Raw genomic sequence first — 19,894 nt, forward strand, 5'->3', positions numbered from 1 at the left:
AAGAAAATGTTATATAGGGTGATCCAGCTTTTGCTACCGATCGGTTTTATGCAACCCACAACGCATTCAAAAACCTTGTGCATTATTTTCTTGTTCTCTCGCTCGCTACACGCAAAATTCCTTTTTCGGTAATGGTGTGACTTGAGCAATTTTTCAGTCTTTAGGTTCGGGTTAGTATTAGCTGCTCTCTACTGGACAAGGAAACCAATGTTCTTGTTTTACGACGGCCGAGACTTTTAACGAGGCAGTTTTTGGCTCATGTCCCACATCTCCAGCATCCGCCTACGTCGAGTCAGCAAGCTGCGACAAGTAGAAAAAGGAGCCCCCTGCACTCTTTGTGCCACCACGCTCGTACTGCAGGAAACAGCCGTGACATCAGAGGAAGACGTTGTCCTCGTACCCTGTTAACAAGTGTTCCTAGTCGCAGGCTTCTTACAGGGTACAGCACAGACACTGGGGCAGATATAACAACAACCTGTGACAGCTCCCATGAATGCTCTATTGAGGGGGCGACCTATTTCCCACGTCTGGTGTGTTATTTTGTACACTGAGAGTCCCCACCCCGGGAATCGGAAGCGTTCGAATCACATCGCAGTTAATTCGCAAACTTAACAAGCTTTCCGCCTCCATCAAAAACGACTTTTTGTCAAGTTTCTGTGTAAGCTTTAGCTTCCATACGGCAAGACGGAAACGTTCCAGTTGTGGAGTAGAGTAAACAGGTTGGCAAGTCCATCAGGGGTGCGTATACAAGAGGGTTCGAGTCCATGATCACGCTGCTTATACTTTGGGAGCGGGGTTAGGATTTGGGGGGGGGGGGGGGGGGGGAATATAACAACAACTTGTGACAGCTCCCATGAATGCTCTATTGTTTGCTCCTCTATTCCGCAGTCGCAGTCAACATATGGACGGAAACCCCACTTCTTCATGGTGTAACCACCCCTCCGTTGACCCGTCCTAATCCCATTCAGCCTCGACCATGTTTGATGCAGTAATTGGAACCCCTCAACCTTCTTGGTCGAAACTTGCCGTTGTTGGGAGGACTTTCGTACCAGCGTTGTCTCCACTTCTATGTTACGCCGATAGAACTGGTACCTTATAAATCAGCCCAGGTTGGTTTGCATGATTTCAGACGTGTTGTTGGTGGACCTGTTAGGCCGTCGTACAAGGAAGAGTTCTTTTGAGAAGTGATCTTCTTGAGCAAGTTTGCCTTAGCTGCCGTAATCAGACATCGCAGAGCAATATTACCCAGGGCGGGTAGCCACTGAATGGGAGTAGTGCAGTATCGTAACTTATCGATACTGACGGAGACGGTGCCTCAATAAAGATTCCTGCGGGCGCTGAGACCGGCGCTGTGAATATCGCCATCAACAGGATGACCCTACAAATGAAGAACCACCTGGCCGCCGACCAATGAAGACTACCAGGACAGTGTTATAAGTTGCGGGCACCTGGGCACCTATCTTCTGGTCCGAGATTAGTTCCGTGTTGCTAGCTGATGCCGAAATTTACACCGAGCTCTTGATAGCTAGCTCTGCTGCTTATAGCTACCCACGGCTGCCACAGATTATCAACAAGCAACGGGTTGAATAAAATATATTTATTTAAAGTACATTTATGTCATACAATCTTTTGATTGCTTGTCCAGATTTCTACGGCGACACTGTCCGCCTTTCACCCATTTATCATTACCAACGAGCACATAACATTTTTGAAAAATATGTAAAAATCTGACAACCGGTTGCATAGATTTTCTATATACCTTGACCAGGTTTCGTCACCTCTAAGGGTGACTTCATCAGAAGGTAAGGTAATTACCTAAAATGAATATGTTAGATTAAATACCTTATCTAATAAAAGTTTACATTAATGTAAACGAGTCTAAAACAAATAGTCCTTACATGAAGAACATATCGTCGAAGATGTACAGTGATTTAAGAGCTGAGTTGCTCAAGTCATACATTAAAATATAAGACATAATGTATGACTTGAGCAACTCGGCTCTTAAATCACTGTACATCTTTGACGATACGTTCTTCATGTAAGTACTATTTGTTTTACACTCGTTTACATTAATGTAAACTTTTATAAGATATTTAATATAACATATTCATTTTAGGTAACACCTTACCTTCTGATGAAGTCACCCTTAGAGGTGACGAAACCTGGTCAAGCTATATAGAAAATCTATGCAACCGGTTGGCAGATTTTTACGTATTTTTCAAATTTGTGTATACGGTTGCTGCAAACGTCAGCCATGTTCAAAGTTGAGCACATAACATTTGGCTCCTCGGATCATAACGGTTGCCGACTCGCATAATAACAAGCAGTTCTAGAAGTAGCATTGATATTGACAGTTTCATTAAGCTGCTCATCAATCTCTCTTGTGTGGGCGCTATTTTTCAACAACAGGAGCGGAATATCAACCAACAGAAAACTCAAGAGCGTAAGCAGCAGAGCATAGTGTATTGGCGTCACATCCCAACCGCTTCGAGCAAACTTGCTAAGTACACTGTCCAGTTACATTAATGAAACCACCGTGATTTCAGCGTACAATAACCACTCACAGACGGCAGGTGGCAGCATCAGCAGTGGAGTAATACAAAGCCTGTCGAGGGGACGCGGATAACAGTGCAGTTATTGTCGCAATGCGAAAACGGAGCGATTGCTTTTCTTCGGTGCGATGGGATCTACCATCAGGACAACGCAGCGTGTCACACAGCTCGCAGTGTACGTGCACGGTACGAAGAACATCAGGATGAGTTTACGTTTCCCCTGGTCACCAAACTCACCGGATTTAAACCCAGTCAAGAATACGTGGGTCCAGGGATCGGTCTATACACGCCTTGGATCCTCAACCGATGAAACTGGTGCAGCTGGCCACGGTACTGTAGTCCAAATGGTTCAAATGGCTCTGAGCACTATGGGACTTAACATATGTGGTCATCAGTCCCCTAGAACTTAGAACTACTTAAACCTAACTAACCTAAGGACATCACACACATCCATGCCCGAGGCATGATTCGAACCTGCGATCGTAGCGGTCTCGCGGTTCCAGACTGTAGCGCTCTAGAACCGCACGGCCACTCTTGGCCGGCGCACCCCCCGGTAGGGACGCCTCCAGAAACACACAAACTGCCTTCTAGAGATTTGTTAAAATTCGGCAACTTTAGCTGTGATAGCCGAGCATGGAATGTGTGGTTTTCCTCTCAAAATTCTGACCAGTGTTCCTTTCCTTTTTTTTCCCTTTCCATTCGCCATGTCTTTCCGAAGATAATGGCACTGCGTAGGTCGCCTGGCGGAGTGTTTCCGGCAGAAATCTTTCCTTTCGTTCTGGTCGCGCATTCTTCAAAGAGTGACGCCGCCAACGGTCTCGCGCGCCCTCCGGAACGAAAGATGCCGCCAAAACTCAGCCTCTCCCCCCCCCCCCCCCTCTTTCCAACCAACCCCTCCTCGGCAAGCCGTCGGCAGCGTTGTGTTGCGCCTGACGGGATTCGCCCCGAGGCCGCGGGTGAACGCTCGCAGCCAGACAAAACACTCGTAAAGGGCGCTCGTAAAGCGGACGGTTCAAGGTGGGTGCAGCGCGGCAGGTGCCAGCCGGCTCAACCCCGCTTCCCAGGCTCCAGTGCTAGTGCGTTGCAGACCGCGGGCGCTAAGGCCGCCGCCGCTGCAAGTAGCTCCAGGGCAAACGTGCTTGCAGCTCAGTGCTTCTGGGTGCCCATGCGCGAGCTAGACGCGGTGTTTCAGGGGGACACACACACCCATACACACACACACAAACACACACCACACACACACACACACACACACACACACACACACACAAACAAACACGCGCGCGCGCGGTAACAGGGATAATTCAAACTTATATTTACTCACGTTCAATGAGTCTGGATGAAGTTAGCGACTATCTCAAGACTTCTATACAGAAGCACACTTCACTTCTTGTGTCACGTTTAATAACGTTTGTCGTTTAATACACTACTGGCCATTAAAATTGCTACACCACGAAGATGATGTGCTACAGACGCGAAATTTAACCGACAGGAAGAAGATGCTGTGATATACAAATGATTAGCTTTTCAGAGATTTCACACAAAGTTGGCGCCGGTGGCGACACCTACAACGTGCTGACATGAGGAAAGTTTCAAACCGATTTCTAATACACAAATAGCAGCTGACCGGCGTTGCCTGGTGAAACGTTGTTCTGGTGCCTCGTGTACGGAGGAGAAATGCGGACCATCACGTTTCCGGCTTTGATAAAGGCCGGATTGTGGCCTATCGCGTTCGTGGTTTATCGTATTGCGACATTGCTGCTCGCGTTGGTCGAGATCCACTGACTGTTAGCAGAATATGGAATCGGTGGGTTCAGGAGGGTAATACGGAACGCCGTGCTGGATCCCAATGGCCTCGTATCACTAGCAGTCGAGATGACAGGCATCTTATCCGCATGGCTGTAACGGATCGTGCAGCCACGTCTCGATCCCTGAGTCAACAGATGGGGACGTATGCAAGACAACAACCATCTGCACGAACAGTTCGACGACGTTTGCAGCAACATGGACTATCAGCTCGGAGACCATGACTGCGATTACCCTTGACGCTACGTCACAGACAGGAGCGCCTGCGATGGTGTACTCAACGACGAACCTGGGTGCACAAAGTCATTTTTTCGGCTGAATCCATGTTCTGTTTACAGCATCATGATGGTCGCATACGTGTTTGGCGACAATGCGGCGAACGCACGTTGGAAGTGTGTATTCGTCATCGCCATACTGGCGTATTAGCCGGCGTGATGGTATGGGGTGGCATTGGTTACACGTCTCGGTCACCTCTTGTTCGCACTGACGGCACTTTGAACAGTGGCCGTTACATTTCAGATGTGTTACGACCCGTGGCTCTACCATTCATTCGATCCCTGCGAAACCCTACATTTAAGCAGGATAATGCACGACCACATGTTGCATGTCCTGTACGGGCCTTTCTGGATACAGAAAATGTTCGACTGCTGCCCTGACCAGCACATGCTCCAGATCTCTCAACAATTGAAAACGTTGGGTCAATGGTGGCTGAGCAACTGGCTTGTCACAATACGCCAGTCACTACTCTTGATCAACTGTGGTATCGTGTTGAAGCTGCATGGACAGCTGTACCTGTACACGCCATCCAAGCTCTGACTCAATTCCCAGGCGTGTCAAGTCCGTTATTACGGCCAAAGGTTGTTGTTCTGGGTACTTATTTCTCAGAATCTATGCACCCAAATAGCGTGAAAATGTAATCACATGTCAGTTCTAGTATAATCTATTTGTCCAATGAATACCCGTTTATCATCTGCATTTCTTCTTGGTGTAGCAATTTTAATGGCTAGTAGTGTAGTTTGCCACGGTGCGTTTCGGTAGCAGAGGCTCTTCTACTAATCTATAATAAATCTGTAAAACTGTTGTGTCTGTAGAGGCTTCACCAAAACTACTGTCCGCCCCTGGTAGCTGAGTGGATGCCAGCACGGTAGCTCAGCGTGTTCGGTCAGAGGATTAGCTGCTCTCTCTAATAAAAAAGTGAGTGAACGGATCAACGAAGAACCCCAACGGGTCTCATCGGACGTCAGCCCCCGAACAAATTCAACGAACAATATAGAACAAAATGAGATCAATCAAAAAAAGTGACCAGCGCGACGGAATGTCATGCCTAACTGCCCGTGTTCGATTCCCGACTGGGTCGGAGATTTTCTCCGCTCAGGGACTGGGTGTTGTGTTGTCCTTATCATCATCATTTCATCCTCACCGATACGCAAGTCGCCGAAGTGGCGTCAACTCGAAAGACTTGCACCAGGCGAACGGTCTACCCGACGGGAGGCCCTAGCCACGCGGCATTTCCACTTACCAAAACTACTAGACGAATTTTCATGGGGTTTTCGCAGGTAGCTAGAGCATAGCTTGGAGCACGGTATATGATTTAGTTCATCAGAATTTGATCACGAAAAAATATCGAGATTTAAAGTTTTGTCTAAAGCAGTCGTATGTATTTCTCTGTTTCAACGCGCCAATCTCTACAATTGCGAGACATATTTTGAGGGGGTTTTCACAGGTAATTTAAACATAGCTTGGGGCATCGTATAGGTTTTATTTCATAAGAATCGGATCATAGAAAAAAAGATATAATGATTTACAGTTTTATCTAAAACCATCGTATATGCCTCTTTGTTTGAACGCGCTAATTTATTTCACGGAGTTTTCACCGGTAAATTAACCTGCCAGGAAGTTTCACGTTAGTACACACTCCGCTGCAAAGTGAAAATTTCATTCTGTAAATATTCCCAGACAGTGACTAAGCAATGTCTGCGCAATATCCTTTCTTCCAATAGTGCTAGTCTTGGAAGCTTCTGTGAAGTTTGAAAGGTAAGAGACGAGGTACTGGAGGAAGTTCAGTCCTGAGTCGTGCTTGGGTAGCTCAGTTGGTAGAGCACTTACCTGCGAAAGGCAAGGATCAAGGGTTCGAGTCTCGGTCCGACACACAGTTTCCATCTACCAGGACGTTTCAACTTGAGCTCAGCTTGGGGCATGGTAAAGGCTTTATTTCATCAAAGTCGAATCACGGAAAAGATATTTTAATTCAAAGTTTTAGCCATACTCATATTATAAATGGACAGCTTCGTAGTTGAATGGTCAGTACTGACGGCAGAATGCCATGTGGGGGCCCGGGTTGGATTCCAGGTCAGATCGGAGATTTTCTCCGCTGAGGGACTGAGAGTTGTAACTCTGCCTGTTACGTTTTCACTACTAACCCGCTGTACCGACGTCGATTAAATGAAATTTGACACGGATATAGGTTGAACCCTGAGGAAGAGCGTAGAATACTCTAGAAAGTGTGTAGTACAAGATACTTATGCATCTAAAGAATAGTACTTCAATTAAGGAAAAATACTGAAATCTTTAAAAAGCTACCAACTCTTTGAATTTTGATCTTTATCGTTTTTGTGAAAATACTTGTATTGGTCGACATGTACAACGTGATACGATAGAAAGTAATTAATACAATGCTTACACCATCTTCAACGTGTTTAATCCATGTTTCAAAAATGGTTCAAATGGCTCTGGGCACTATGTGACTTAACATCTGAGGTCATCAGTCCCCTAGAACTTAGAACTACTTAAACCTAACTAACCTAAGAACAACACGCACATCCATGTCCGAGGCAGGATTCGAACCTGCGACCGTACCGGTCGCGCTGTTCCAGACTGAAGCGCCTAGAACCGCTCGGCCGCACCGGCCGGCAATCCATGTTTCCACAATATTTGTTGCATAATAAACGCGTTGTATTATGTACAGTTACTTTAGTAACACGATGCACAGACGGGCCTCCTGCCAATGCCCCTTAAAATGAGCGCAGTCAGCAATTCGCCATACTATCAATACGAATGAATAGAAGTTAGCAATGGTCAATCGATTCTTTAAATACACGCTTCTTTCCTGTCTAAATTTTCATTAGTATTACTCATTCGTGTATTAACCGGGCCGAACGCTATAAACCCACTTCGCTTCAGATGTATACTTTCCGTCCAAAATGGTCTCAGATTTATTTCATTCCTGGCGTATAAGCGACGTCAGCGCAGTAACTAGGACGGCAGCTTGAACTAACAAGTGTAAACAACAGACGTGCATTCGATCAGACAGTTGTGAGCAGACAGCGTTAAGTAGTGGACTTGCTGCATATCGCAATGGAGCCAATCTGTACCACACGTTCTCCAGAATGTTCCGCAGAAGTAAAGAGAGCGAGCAAAATTTATTCCCCGCATCTTGACTCCCGCACAAAAACAACGATGCGTTGACTCCTGTCGCGACATGATTGAATTACAAAACAAGGAGAACTCGTTTTTGGCAAAAAAAATTCTTCACGACTGAAAATACTGAGTTTTATCGAAATAGCTTAAGTTTGGAACCGCACTGCTGCTACGGTCGCAGGAATCCTGCCTCGGGCATGGATGTATGTGTTGTCCTTAGGTTGGTTAGGTTTATGTAGTTCTAAGTTCTAGGGGACTGATGACCAGAGTAGTTTAGTCCCATAGTGCTCAGAGCCATTTGAACCATTTTTTTTGAATCCGCAGCTGTGATACATTATCATGTAACTGAAGGTGGATGGGGGGTGGAGGTGGAGGGAGAAAGGAAAGGAGTTACTGATGTCAGCAGCATCGGAACATAACGCGAAATCAGCGGCGACGAGTGAAAACGTGTACCGGACCGGGATGCGAACCCGGGATCTCCTGCTTACCAGGCAGGTGCGTTAACCACTGCGCAGCTGACATCAGTAATCCCTTCCCTTCCCTCCCCCCCCCTCCACCTTCGATTTCACACTAAAACTTTTAAAATATGACGATAAGAATCCTATTGCTCTTACTGATAGTTCTGCCATGTGATATGCAAGAACGGTGTTCCTCTAGGATGAGGAAGTGCAAGATGATTCATCCCTAATTGCGCACCGAAAGAAGTATCGTTTCGAGATGAAGTGCTTAGCTTTCCCCGTCCTATGCTAAAGAAGTGATAAGTGACCACCAAATCCGCAGGATTCTGCTCTGTTGTCACATCGCAGCTGCTCGTCTTTGGTACGCAGATTCAGAATTCAGGGGTGGTCCCCCTCTGCTGTTTTGCCTGCCTTGATTCCAGCAGGCTCAAAGGCAGGGCTTCGCCAGAAATAAGAAAACTTTCCAGTATCGAAAGTCAGCGTCGCGACAAGGCTCTAGGATACGTCGACGAAGACAGGGGGCTTCTCGGCACACTGTGAATGCGTGAACATCCATCACAGAAGGCTTTCTGCAGCAGCAGGGGCCCGAGGAAGACACAAGGAGTGCCGTCTCGCTTCCTACCCTGAAGGAACCCTGCTTGGTGTGCTGTGGATGTCATTGCAATCGTGTGCTGGAGCCCAGGTTCGTCATCCGACTCCGGTACGCTGCATCAGCGAAGATTTGCCTGCATATTACCACAGAAGAAGAGGGGGGCAAACGAATGAAACAGAAAGAACATAAATGATGCATAGTAAGTATCAGAAAAATGAAGATGTCAACAAAAATTCTACAGAAGAATACTAGTAATACTTTAGCATAATTCAAAGAGTCCATAGTAGCTTAGGTTGGCATAATAAACGAAGAAGAGTACTTGTAATAGTAGAAACTAATGCTCTAGTACTCTGTACTTCCATCTAAAGAACAGTAAACAGTAGGCACATCTAGAACGACAAATTCGTAATTTGCCTTACATACTCACATGCTTAAGAGAATGTCCCGTGCCTATAAATCAAAGAATTGCAACTTTGCTCTGAATGTTTCGGAAGAGCAACTCTCCTTTCTGACGTATCTCGCAGCGTTGACGAAACTTCGTAAACATTTGAAATTCGGATACATATGGGAACTGCATCAAAATGTGTGACGGATCCAGCTACAGACAACTGCGACAATACGAACTAAACATTCATCGGTAAATTCCGCCCATTGTTTCCATTTCTTTCTATAATGAAAACTCTTTCACTGCTGTATGCCGTCTAAAATAGCTACCGAAATTCTTCGCAGATATACATCATCTACTGGTAAAATAGCTTCAACTGCATACATATATGTTTTCTCACAGATATGTACCACATAACGGATACATGAGGTATCTACCAAAACGTCTGATGTAAAATGTGACATTTTCGGCAACGGGACCTATGGAATCGCATCGGTTAACGTGAAAAAATAATCTTCTGAGAATGAATTTAAATAATAGTAAGACTAGCATTCGGGAGGACGACGGTCCAAACAGGCGTCCGGACATCTTGATTTAAGTTTTCCGTGATTCCTCGAAACCGCTTATGGCAAAAGCTGGGATGGTTCCTTCGAAAGGGCACGGGCGATTTCCTTACCAGTCGTTCCCCAATCCGAGCTTGGGACGTTAAACACGGGACGTTAAACACTAATCTCCTCCTCCTCCTCCTTTCCATGACTGAATTTTATACACAACATGTAACTTATGCACGAGGTGTAACTAATAGACTTTGAGGATAGGTTCTTTACACCAGTACGAGGAACAATTATCCAGTGAACATGGGCTGTAAAACGCATACTTTAAGAGTTATGAGCACTTGTTCATCTTCGATACTGTGACAGACATTTCTTCAACTACAAGCTCTTTGATTTCTATGTTTTGGGAGGAGGTAGCATGGACCAAAAAAAAAAGAAAAAATCCAATGAAGATGTGCTCTAAAAGGCATACCTTGAAAGTTGTGAATACTTTTTCATCTTCGCCACTCTGAAACGCATACCTTCTGCTGAACAAGTGCTCATAGCTCTTAAGTTACGCATTTTGGATCCCATGTTTACTGGACTTTTTTCCTTTTTTAGGTCTATATTACCTCCTCCCAAAATTTGAAAAACAAAGAGATGTGTTTCACAGTAACAAAGATTAACAAGTTCTCATGGCTCTTGAGCGATGCAATTTAGAGCCCATGTTTACTGGTATTTTTTTCTCGTTTTGGTGTGAGGAACCTGTCCTCCAAGTCTGTAAAGGGAATTTAGTTACACCTTTTACACAAAAAGAAAGAAAGCTGGTATATGGTAGATTTACGTGTCCAACCGGACAATCGGATCCGAAGCAGGGAAATCAATTAAAAGTGCACGAATTTTACTGAAATGGGCGAATCTTCTCACAAAGGCAATACTGCAATAACTTCAGCGAAAAGAAGAAACTAGCTGAGGCCAAGAGCACGGTGGACGATGGTGGTCACTGTAAAGCAACCTGCTGCTTCGTTACAAAAAGAAAAAATATGAAGAGGTTCGAGCACTGTGGAACGACCTTCACGTTTAATTTGTTATTTAAACACACTTTTTGCCTCTTAAGAGAGTACGACTTGCGGAAGTTCGCACTCCTACTAGGAAAAAGCTTATTTTATAATTAAAAAATTTGCGCCATAAATTCTTCCTTCATAAAAATTTTCCAACTGTATTTAAGAGCGAAATAAAAATAAATTAAGTTCCTAGGGAATTATACCATTCTTCTCGAGGTGTTAAAGTGAACGCTTAATTTCAGCAACACCCCTGGTCACAGACGCAGCTGCAGCAGTCACATCGCAAGTGTATGTACAGTTGCCTAGCTTGCAGGCTTCACATGACAAACTGGTGTTCGAGAATGCAAAAGATAGTTCCAAAGAGTGCCTCACGAGTATTATTGTAGGTTGTGGTACCTTCTCCCACCAACTGCGAAGTCACAAAGAAAACCTTCTAGGTAGTTAAGATGCCTGAATTTGGTTGCTGATTCCGAGATTTTCATTGCTATCGTTGTCAGAGATAAGAAAAAACATTCCAAACTTCCTGGCAGACGAAAACTGGGTGCTGGACCGAGACTAACTCAAGACCTTTGCCTTTCGCGGGCAAGTGCTTTACCGGCTGAGCTACCCAAGCACGACTCATGACCCGTTTTCACAGCTTCACTTTCGTCAGTACCTCTACCTCCTCCCCCCCAGTCAGGAAGTTTCACATCAGTGCACTCTCTGCTGCAGAGTGCAAATGATGACATAAACACAGCGCGGATCGTAATTCAGAGCCATTTCCGTTCTAGCGTTTGGGCTGGACGCCAATGAGCAATCAGACAATGCACTGATAGAGCAAGCAATTTTCCGAATGCCGGAAAAATGTACACGGTGAAGACAGCAGTGGGCAGTCGATCTTCAAATATGACAGCCGTATGGAGTACATGTGACAGCGGATTATGGCAAATAGTCATTTTCATATTACTAATATCAACATCCCATATCCCGTTGCTATGCATCTTGCAGAACAAGAGGCGAGGGAAGATGTGTGATAATGTTCGTCTACATAGGAAGTAGCAAAACAAGACTTCTCCTCATGCGCTAACCTGGAAGGTGTTCGATCGCACATCCTATAGCAGCGAAGTAATTCTCACCGATATCAACACTGATTTACTTACATCCGAAGAAAATCCTACTCATTCAACAGTTTCACAATGCCTGAATGTGACTGTCATGCCTTGGTTATCAGCCCCAGGCGGCAAACTTCTGTGGAATAGGAATACAAAATTTAATCCCACAGTCTCAGACTCGATGAAGATTATGGAAAGTAGGTCAACGATTATTGTAAGTTCCAGGGAATGCTTGAGAGGTAAATTTTATTATATGCAGAAAACAAAACAATCTATGATCGCAAACACTTGTTTTATTCAGTGGCCAGTTTCGATCGTTATGATCATCACCAGTTTGATCTGTCTCCTTGAAGTTAATAACGGAGACAAATGAAATTAATAGCCATGATTGGTATCGTCACGTAGTATAAAAACATTACTCAATTGTAGTAAATGCCGATGACCCGTTATGTGGCACTTTGATTGATTCTAAGAATACAATATTGCTGGAAAAATTGCTGAAAGCAGTCTATGAGTGTGCGTACGGAGAGATTTAAAATGGAACGATCACATAAAATTAATTGTAGGAGAGGCAGATTCGGACTGATATTCACAGGAAGAATCCTCAGGAAGTCTAGTCCACCCGCGAAGGAGCCAGCTTACATAACCCTCTTTCGACCAATATTTGATTACTGCTCGTTAGTCTGGGACCCGTAGCACAGCGGTTGATAGAGAAAAGACATGAGATCCAAAGAAGAGCAGCTCTTTTCGTCACAGGTTCGCTTAGACGCCCGAAGGCGTCACGGAGATGCTCACTCATTCCCAGTGGCATACGCTACAAGAGAGGCGTTGTGAACCACGATGCGTTTTATTATTAAAATGCAGAAAGCGTGTTTTCCTAGAATAGCCAAGCAATATATTGCTCCCTGCTATTTATACCTCACGAAAAGACCATGAAGGTAAAATAAAGAGATTCGAGCTCTCTTCTAGCAACAATCGTTCTCCCACACACCATTCACGACTGGAACAGGAAAATCGCAGAGCGACCGCGGTATACGAAGTATAATCCGCCACACGCCACCAGGTGACTTGCAGAGTGTAGGTGTAGAACGATATGCGACCTGTTTCACACAGAACTTTCTACTAGAATCTCCTGTGTCTTTGTAGGTTATACTCCAGACGCGTAGACTGATGGAGGTGGCTCGTCCGGCTGTCCAAATTCAGGTTTTCTGTGATTTTTCTAAATCGCTACACGCAAATGCAGGGATGATTCCTTTGAAAGGGCACAGCCGATTTCCTTCCCCATCCTTGAAAACGTTCCGAGCTTGCGCTCCTTTTCTAATGGCTTGGATGTAGGCAGGACGTTAAACCCTAATATTCCTTCTTCCAGACGTGGACTCAGTGAGTTCTTACCCAGAGTCCGGCGCAGCATCGCTGCGCGCCTCCCTGCGGTCAGCTGCTAACGACCGAGACGAGACGCCTCTTCTGTGTAGCCTTCGTGCGGCCTTGCTGCAGGCTCGCACAAAAACAGAATGCGATTTCACGTCCGTAAAACTTCACGTGCTCCCTGCTCGTGCGAAGTAAACTCTCTTTCCCGCTTTCAAGTTATTTTCCATTCTCTCTGAGCTAAAACAATCCAAGAATCCCATATGTTTGCCGGTAACACCTGTGTGTGTGTGTGTGTGTGTGTGTGTGTGTGTGTGTGTGTGTGTGTTATTATTATTACTACTTCTTATTACCTGCCAAAGCGAAGTGAAGACCTCAACCAGGGTAGAATCACCGTCCCATTTCCTTTCAAAAAACAGTAAGAGGCCGTACGTTCCGGTATGCTTATAAAAAGAGCCCTGTAATACGCTTCACGTCTATTCGCCATACATCTACATCTACACTGCCTGAAAAAAAAGTGAAGCACCCAAAAGTCATGGTCGGATGGCAATCTAATATCACACACATGTACGTCATCGGCGGGTATATGAACGATCAGAGTTGCCGGACTGAGACTAGAGCTCGGGACCTTTGCCTTTCCTGCACACAACTTTAATCTGCTAGGAAATTTCATAACAGTGCACCTACCGCTGCAGAGTGAAAATTCATTATGGAAACAGCCGCAGACTGTGTCTAGGAAACAACACCGGCATATTACATTACATCTGCATTGACTGAAGGCCGGCCGGATTGGCCGAGCGGTTCTAGGCGCTACAGTCTGGAACCGCGCGACCGCTACGGTCGCAGGTTCGAATCCTGCCTCGGGCAGGGATGTGTGTGATGTCCTTAGGTTAAGTAGGTTCAAGTAGTTCTAAGTTCTAGGGGACTGATGACCTCAGCAGTTAAGTCCCATAGTACTCAGAGCCATTTGAACCATTTGCATGGACTGAACAAATCGAGGTTCCTCGAGGATGGTCAAGCGGGTAATACTAAGATTGGTAGCAATGCCACATGGGCACTGGACCTGAAGTTCAGTACCAAGTGTCCGTAGTCTTGTGGTTTTGGTGAGGCAACGTCTATTATCTAGCCTTTCCCGTCTTTTTATTCTCTTTCTATGAAATGCCATAAATTTATAATTTCTTGCTCCCAAATTCATGTGTGTTCTTTGAAAAATAAGTCTAATTCTTGTAAGTAAATAAAAGATAATACCGAAGAGCACACAAAAGAACTCCACGCAGCCTCGCCTCAGCGTGGTGCTGCATGGGCAACAGTGGCCACGACCTCAACTCCGTAGCATAAATCTGCTGGGTGGTGGTGGCCGTGGGTGCTGGGTATGAGGTCTGTGTGGAAAATGTTCAAAAGTGTGTGAAATCTTATGGGACTTAACTGCTAAGGTCATCAGTCCCTAGTCCGTGTGGAGCACTACAGCTTGTATAAAGCAATAAGATGGCAGGGTCTAGTAGTCATAACGCAGCTCGAAAGAAGCATGCAGCTTGTGACTAAGCTGTGTCTCCGCAATATCCTTTCTTCTTGGAGTGCTGCTCCAGCAAGTTTCGTAGGAGAACTTCTGTAAAGTTTGGCAGGTAGGAAATGAGAAACTGTAGTACTAGTGTAGTTCGTGTTTAGTGGTATCAGGCCTGGCAGGAGCAGCGTCAAGTGTTGAGTGATCGGTGTGAAGAGCATGGAGATGCCGCGTACTCGTGTGAGAAAGCGTTATCAGCACCTGACACAGTTTGGAAAGGGTCTCATTGCGCGTCACCATTTGGCCAGCTGAGCGAATCGTGCAATATTCAGATTTGAGGGGCATTCGGATGTGGCAGTGGTCCGATGCTGGAGTACCTGGAAAAGTCAGCGGCACGTATACTCGTCGTCACAGTTCAAATAGATCGCGTCTGACCAGCACATTGGAGCAGCGCTTGATATCCGAGACAAGTAACGGATTCCCTGCAACGTTCTGTGTCATCCAGTGCCATTGGTGTGATACTAGCATCGAGAGTAATGTGAAAGAAAGTAATGTGTTTTCTTCTGCGAACGTATGCTCTCTGAATTTTAGCAGTAAACCTCGAAGATGTACACAACGCCTCTCTTGTAGCATCTGACACTCGAGTTTGTTTAACATCTCCGCGACGTCATGTGACGAAACAGGTCGCTCTTTGTTGCAGTTTCTCTGTCTCGTCAGTTGATCGAGCTAGTCCTGTCTACTGTCAGAGATCAAGAAATAATCGAATGCCTCTTTAGAAGAAAGAACAGAAACGAGACACGAAATATATTTATCTGATCTTGGCTGGCAGGATCCGTCTTACAGCGGTGTCGCTATGTTCCTTAGCGGGATCTATCGCTTCCTCCGTCTTTCATTTCCGTCGCGAAGATAAAAGCTTTGTGCGGAACCACAGATTAAGTTTCCTTGCTCATCAAAGCACCTCTCCCTGAGTCGTCAGCATACACAGTTTTAACATGAGGTATCGATTTTTTTATACATTACTTTCCGCAGCCTGAATGATAATGGGGGTGTGAGGGTAAAAAATTATGTTTTTACAATTTTTTTAAATGAAATGAACAGGAGGAAGTTGGTACTTCATAATTAATGCGGAAAGTTCCTTACATCTGACGTCTAATATATTTTATCACTGGCCAAACAGAACTGTATTTCCCTTTTTAGCGAACTAGAGGAAGATGAATTATTTTCTTGCTTTTAGTAATTCGGAGAACTATGAAAAACTACTATACTTCTAGAAGGTACTCCTGGAATAAGCTTCGGCTCTATGTTACTCCTTTTTTAAAACTTATTGTCAGTCACAAACCAACCAAAGGGTTAACGACCGCTTTACCGTTCTACTAAATGACAGTCCAAAGTTTTTAATTTTGAGTCGAAAATGAGAAGTGAACCCATAATAAAACCAACGTCAATGCCAACTTGCCCAACAATGAAACACTGATCGGAAATTTTATTTGACAATACTCCGCTCACACTGTTATTTTGCTTGCATTTATTTACAGCGTAATGTGTATAAATCTGCTATTAGTTTGTATTCTTACAGTGAGAGGTAACAACGCTCACTATTTTTAATTGGAACGTGGCTGTAACTAGTGTTGCAACCAAATCAGTTCCAGATACTGCCGAGCCAACAGTTTTCTTTGTCAAGTAATACGTACTATTGTAATAAAACGAAAGATTACAATAACAACTAACAGCTGCTGAAGACCCTTTGCAACGGGGGTGTTCAACCCGGGTACCAGATGCAGCCCAAGAAGTGACCATAACAATGAAATCTTATATATAAAACGTCAAACTAATTCAATCTTGCTTTTTCAGAATAAAAAGTCATACGACAATAAATTCTAAATTAGTTAAATGTGTTAAGTATGTCTTCTTCTAATGTGGTCCAGGTAATCTAAAACGTTGGATGCCCCTGCTTTATACCGTAAACCAAAGGGCATCCGGACGCCAGCTGGCGATAACTTTGTCAAAACACGTTCAAAACACCGACCCAGTAGTAATACGTGGAAAGGCTAAGAAAGAAAAAGAAGAAATGCAGCGGTAAAAATAATTGTGACTGTCAATAAATGTTCAATGGCTGAAACAAAAAGTGTTCCTGTAGCCCTAAACTGACCCAAGCGGACAGGATGAAAGTAGCAAGGCTACATGCTAAAGCACGGGAGTCCAAGACTACTGCCGCCTTTTACTGGAACAGTCTCCAGCTCTGGAGGACAACACGGTTATTTAACAGCGACGCGGCCACAGCGGGACGTGACTTGGATCAAATATACGAACCTCCGCTACATAACTCTTTCTCAAACTCGGGTAAAGAGCAAAGGGTCTCCCGCAGTAGAAAAATACGCTCATCAAGTGGTCGATAAACTTTGCGAAGGCGCCGGCGTCCAATCTTTTTTTCGGCAAAACTGGGATTTAGAACGACAGTCAGACAGGAGCCGGGCTCTGAGAGAAAGCTGCGTCCGTATGCACGTGGGGAATACATTCACAATGCGGTGGAAAGCTGCCTCGCATTTCGCAACGCGGAGATTGCGTCCAGATACGTTAATTCCAAATTTAGGTATGTTCGTCGGCTTCCGGCAGTGCTTGAAGGCAGAACCTGATGTGCGGTTCCTTTCATGAAACTTATAACTATTCATGCTCGACTAGAGTTTCTCCATTGGTCGCCACGTGCAAGGGAAAACAGTGAAAACAGTGCACTACGGATCGCATACACCAATCATTTCGCGTAGAAATGATCTGCTGCTGTCCACTCTGTTGAATACATCTGTAATTCTTTGTTGTGATAGAGCCCTAATAATCCCTTTGCCTTCTCCGATTTTCACGAGAATGCACAGTCAACGGAAATTATAAGTTAATCAATGGAAAAGTCTCGTCTGATCGGATGAATCACCTTTCTTGTTGCAGCAGTTCGATGGTCGTGCCAGGATACGCCGCCAGCCATGCGACGACTGCTTTAAATGTGCATCGCGTCACAGATTGAAGCCTCTGAGTGCAGTACAGGACGACTATGACGTTCAGCTTGGCTTCCATGGGGTCTCTGTCAGTAATGTAAGGCACCACGGCAACTGTAGACTGTGAGGTAATTGTGTACCGCTGCATCCCTAAATGCTACCTGTCTTCCCCGACACCGATGGCATCGTACATCAGGACAACTACCCACGTAACAAGGCCAAATTCATGCTACAGTGGTTGGAGAAGTCGACAGTGAACATGCGTTCGTTTGTTGGCCACCAAATTTGCCTGATCTGGAACCAATAGAACACCTAGAGCGCTGTTACGCGCCAGTTTCGCGCTCACAAATCATCGGCCCGTAATCGACGGGCATTTGGTGACACATACCTCTGGAAGCCTATCAAGTACTTGGCGAATCCATGTCACGCAGAATCGCAGCTTCATTGTGTTGCAAAAGTGGATAACAGTGATACTAATCAGGCTCTGCTGTTACGAGTGCTTTTCTGAAACTTCGTGCGTAATAATCCTACTTTCTCTCTCCCATCAAGGACTCGGGTGACGCTCAACGTAAGAAGTGGGACCAGTGTTTTTCACATTTTACGGCGTATTTCTGTATTCCGCAATAACAGTAAGTTCTGAGTACCGGCAGTTCCATTTCATCACGCAGTCACACTCCCTAGGGAACTTTTGATGGAGACCCACTGCCTCCAAGAAGGATGTTTGGATGGACGAGGAATAACGCATGCTTGCATCGTGTCAGAAGCGTGCTGCCGCGTACGAGCGACCAGGGTGTGTCGCCCGTACATTCCGACACACAGCAGGCGTCTAATACTGGCGCGGTATCCTTAATGAGAGTCTTGGGAAGAGAACAAGGTGCGACATGAGGGGTGTTCCTACGCACCGTGACGCAGGATCGTGAATTGTTGCTGCTGTTAAATTGTTGTTCATATGATTTGACTGTTTCTGTCGCATTAGTACTGATTTACTTTATTCTGACTCCTGTCATAATGGAGAGCGAACATCTGGGTTCCTATTTGCTTTGTGTTGTGTAACTCTATCAATGTATCTTCAAAAAAATGGTTCAAATGGCTCTGAGCACTATGGGACTTAACATCTTAGGTCATCAGTCCCCTAGAACTTAGAACTACGTAAACCTAAGTAACCTAAGGACATCACACAACACCCAGCCATCACGAGGCAGAGAAAATCCCTGACCCCGCCGGGAATCGAACCCGGGAACCCGGGCGTGGGAAGCGAGAACGCTACCGCACGACCACGAGATGCGGGCAATGTATCTTCCGTAGATTCGTGTGAGAACCCCAATACCAGATAAGGGCAAAGCCATGCACAGTAATCAGCTTGCAGTATTCTGGTCGTATACATTAAAATGGCGGCGCGCTGGCTTGCGGGCCAGGGAGTTCCGCTAGACTCGGAACGCATCCGCGTGGCGGGTTGACGATCGCGGCTGGTGCACCGGCCAACCTCACTGTGGTTTTCAGGCGGTTTCCCACGCTCGTTTAGCCAAATGTTGGGCCAGTCCCAGCTTTCCGTCTCAGAAAATACGATACGCAAACAGTTAAAAAACGATCACACACAGCAAGAAGTTTATAGAATTCACAGGCAGATAGCGCACACGACTGCTCTCCATTCTGTAATTGACGAGTACGGCATCAGGAAGGGAAAGCAAACGCTAACGAAATGATTATCTCCAGAAAACAAATCTCAATTATAGCGTGACGATACTGACAGAAATCAGCCAGATTTCCTCCTACTTTTTTTTTTTTTTTTTTTTTTTTTTTGGCACGAAGTGTGTGTGTTGCTGCCGGTGACAGCACAGAATTGGCTTGTTTATACAGGTGGATCTTGTGTCAGATCATGACTTCCGTTCTTAGTACGGCTAATGTATCCAGCAACTGAAGGTGGATCTACATCTACATGACTACTCTGCAATTCACATTTAAGTGCTTGGCAGAGGGTTCATCGAACAACAATCATACTATCTCTCTACTATTCCACTCCCTAACAGGGCGCGGGGAAAACGAACACCTAAACCTTTCTGTTCGAGATCTGATTTCTCTTATTTTATTTTGATGTTCATTCCTACCTATGTAGGTTGGGCTCAACAAAATATTTTCGCATTCGGAA

General features: G+C 45.2%; 1 protein-coding gene across 4 annotated transcripts in view; it reads right to left on the bottom strand.

Annotated features, from left to right (window-relative positions):
- The window catches only part of LOC126334820 (uncharacterized), a 1,262,774-nt gene that overhangs the window by 25,884 nt on the left and 1,216,996 nt on the right, over positions 1-19,894 (bottom strand). The gene's annotated exons all lie outside the window — the stretch shown is intronic.

This window comes from Schistocerca gregaria, chromosome 2 (genome assembly GCF_023897955.1).
Source record: "Schistocerca gregaria isolate iqSchGreg1 chromosome 2, iqSchGreg1.2, whole genome shotgun sequence".
Classification (NCBI taxonomy): domain Eukaryota; kingdom Metazoa; phylum Arthropoda; class Insecta; order Orthoptera; family Acrididae; genus Schistocerca; species Schistocerca gregaria.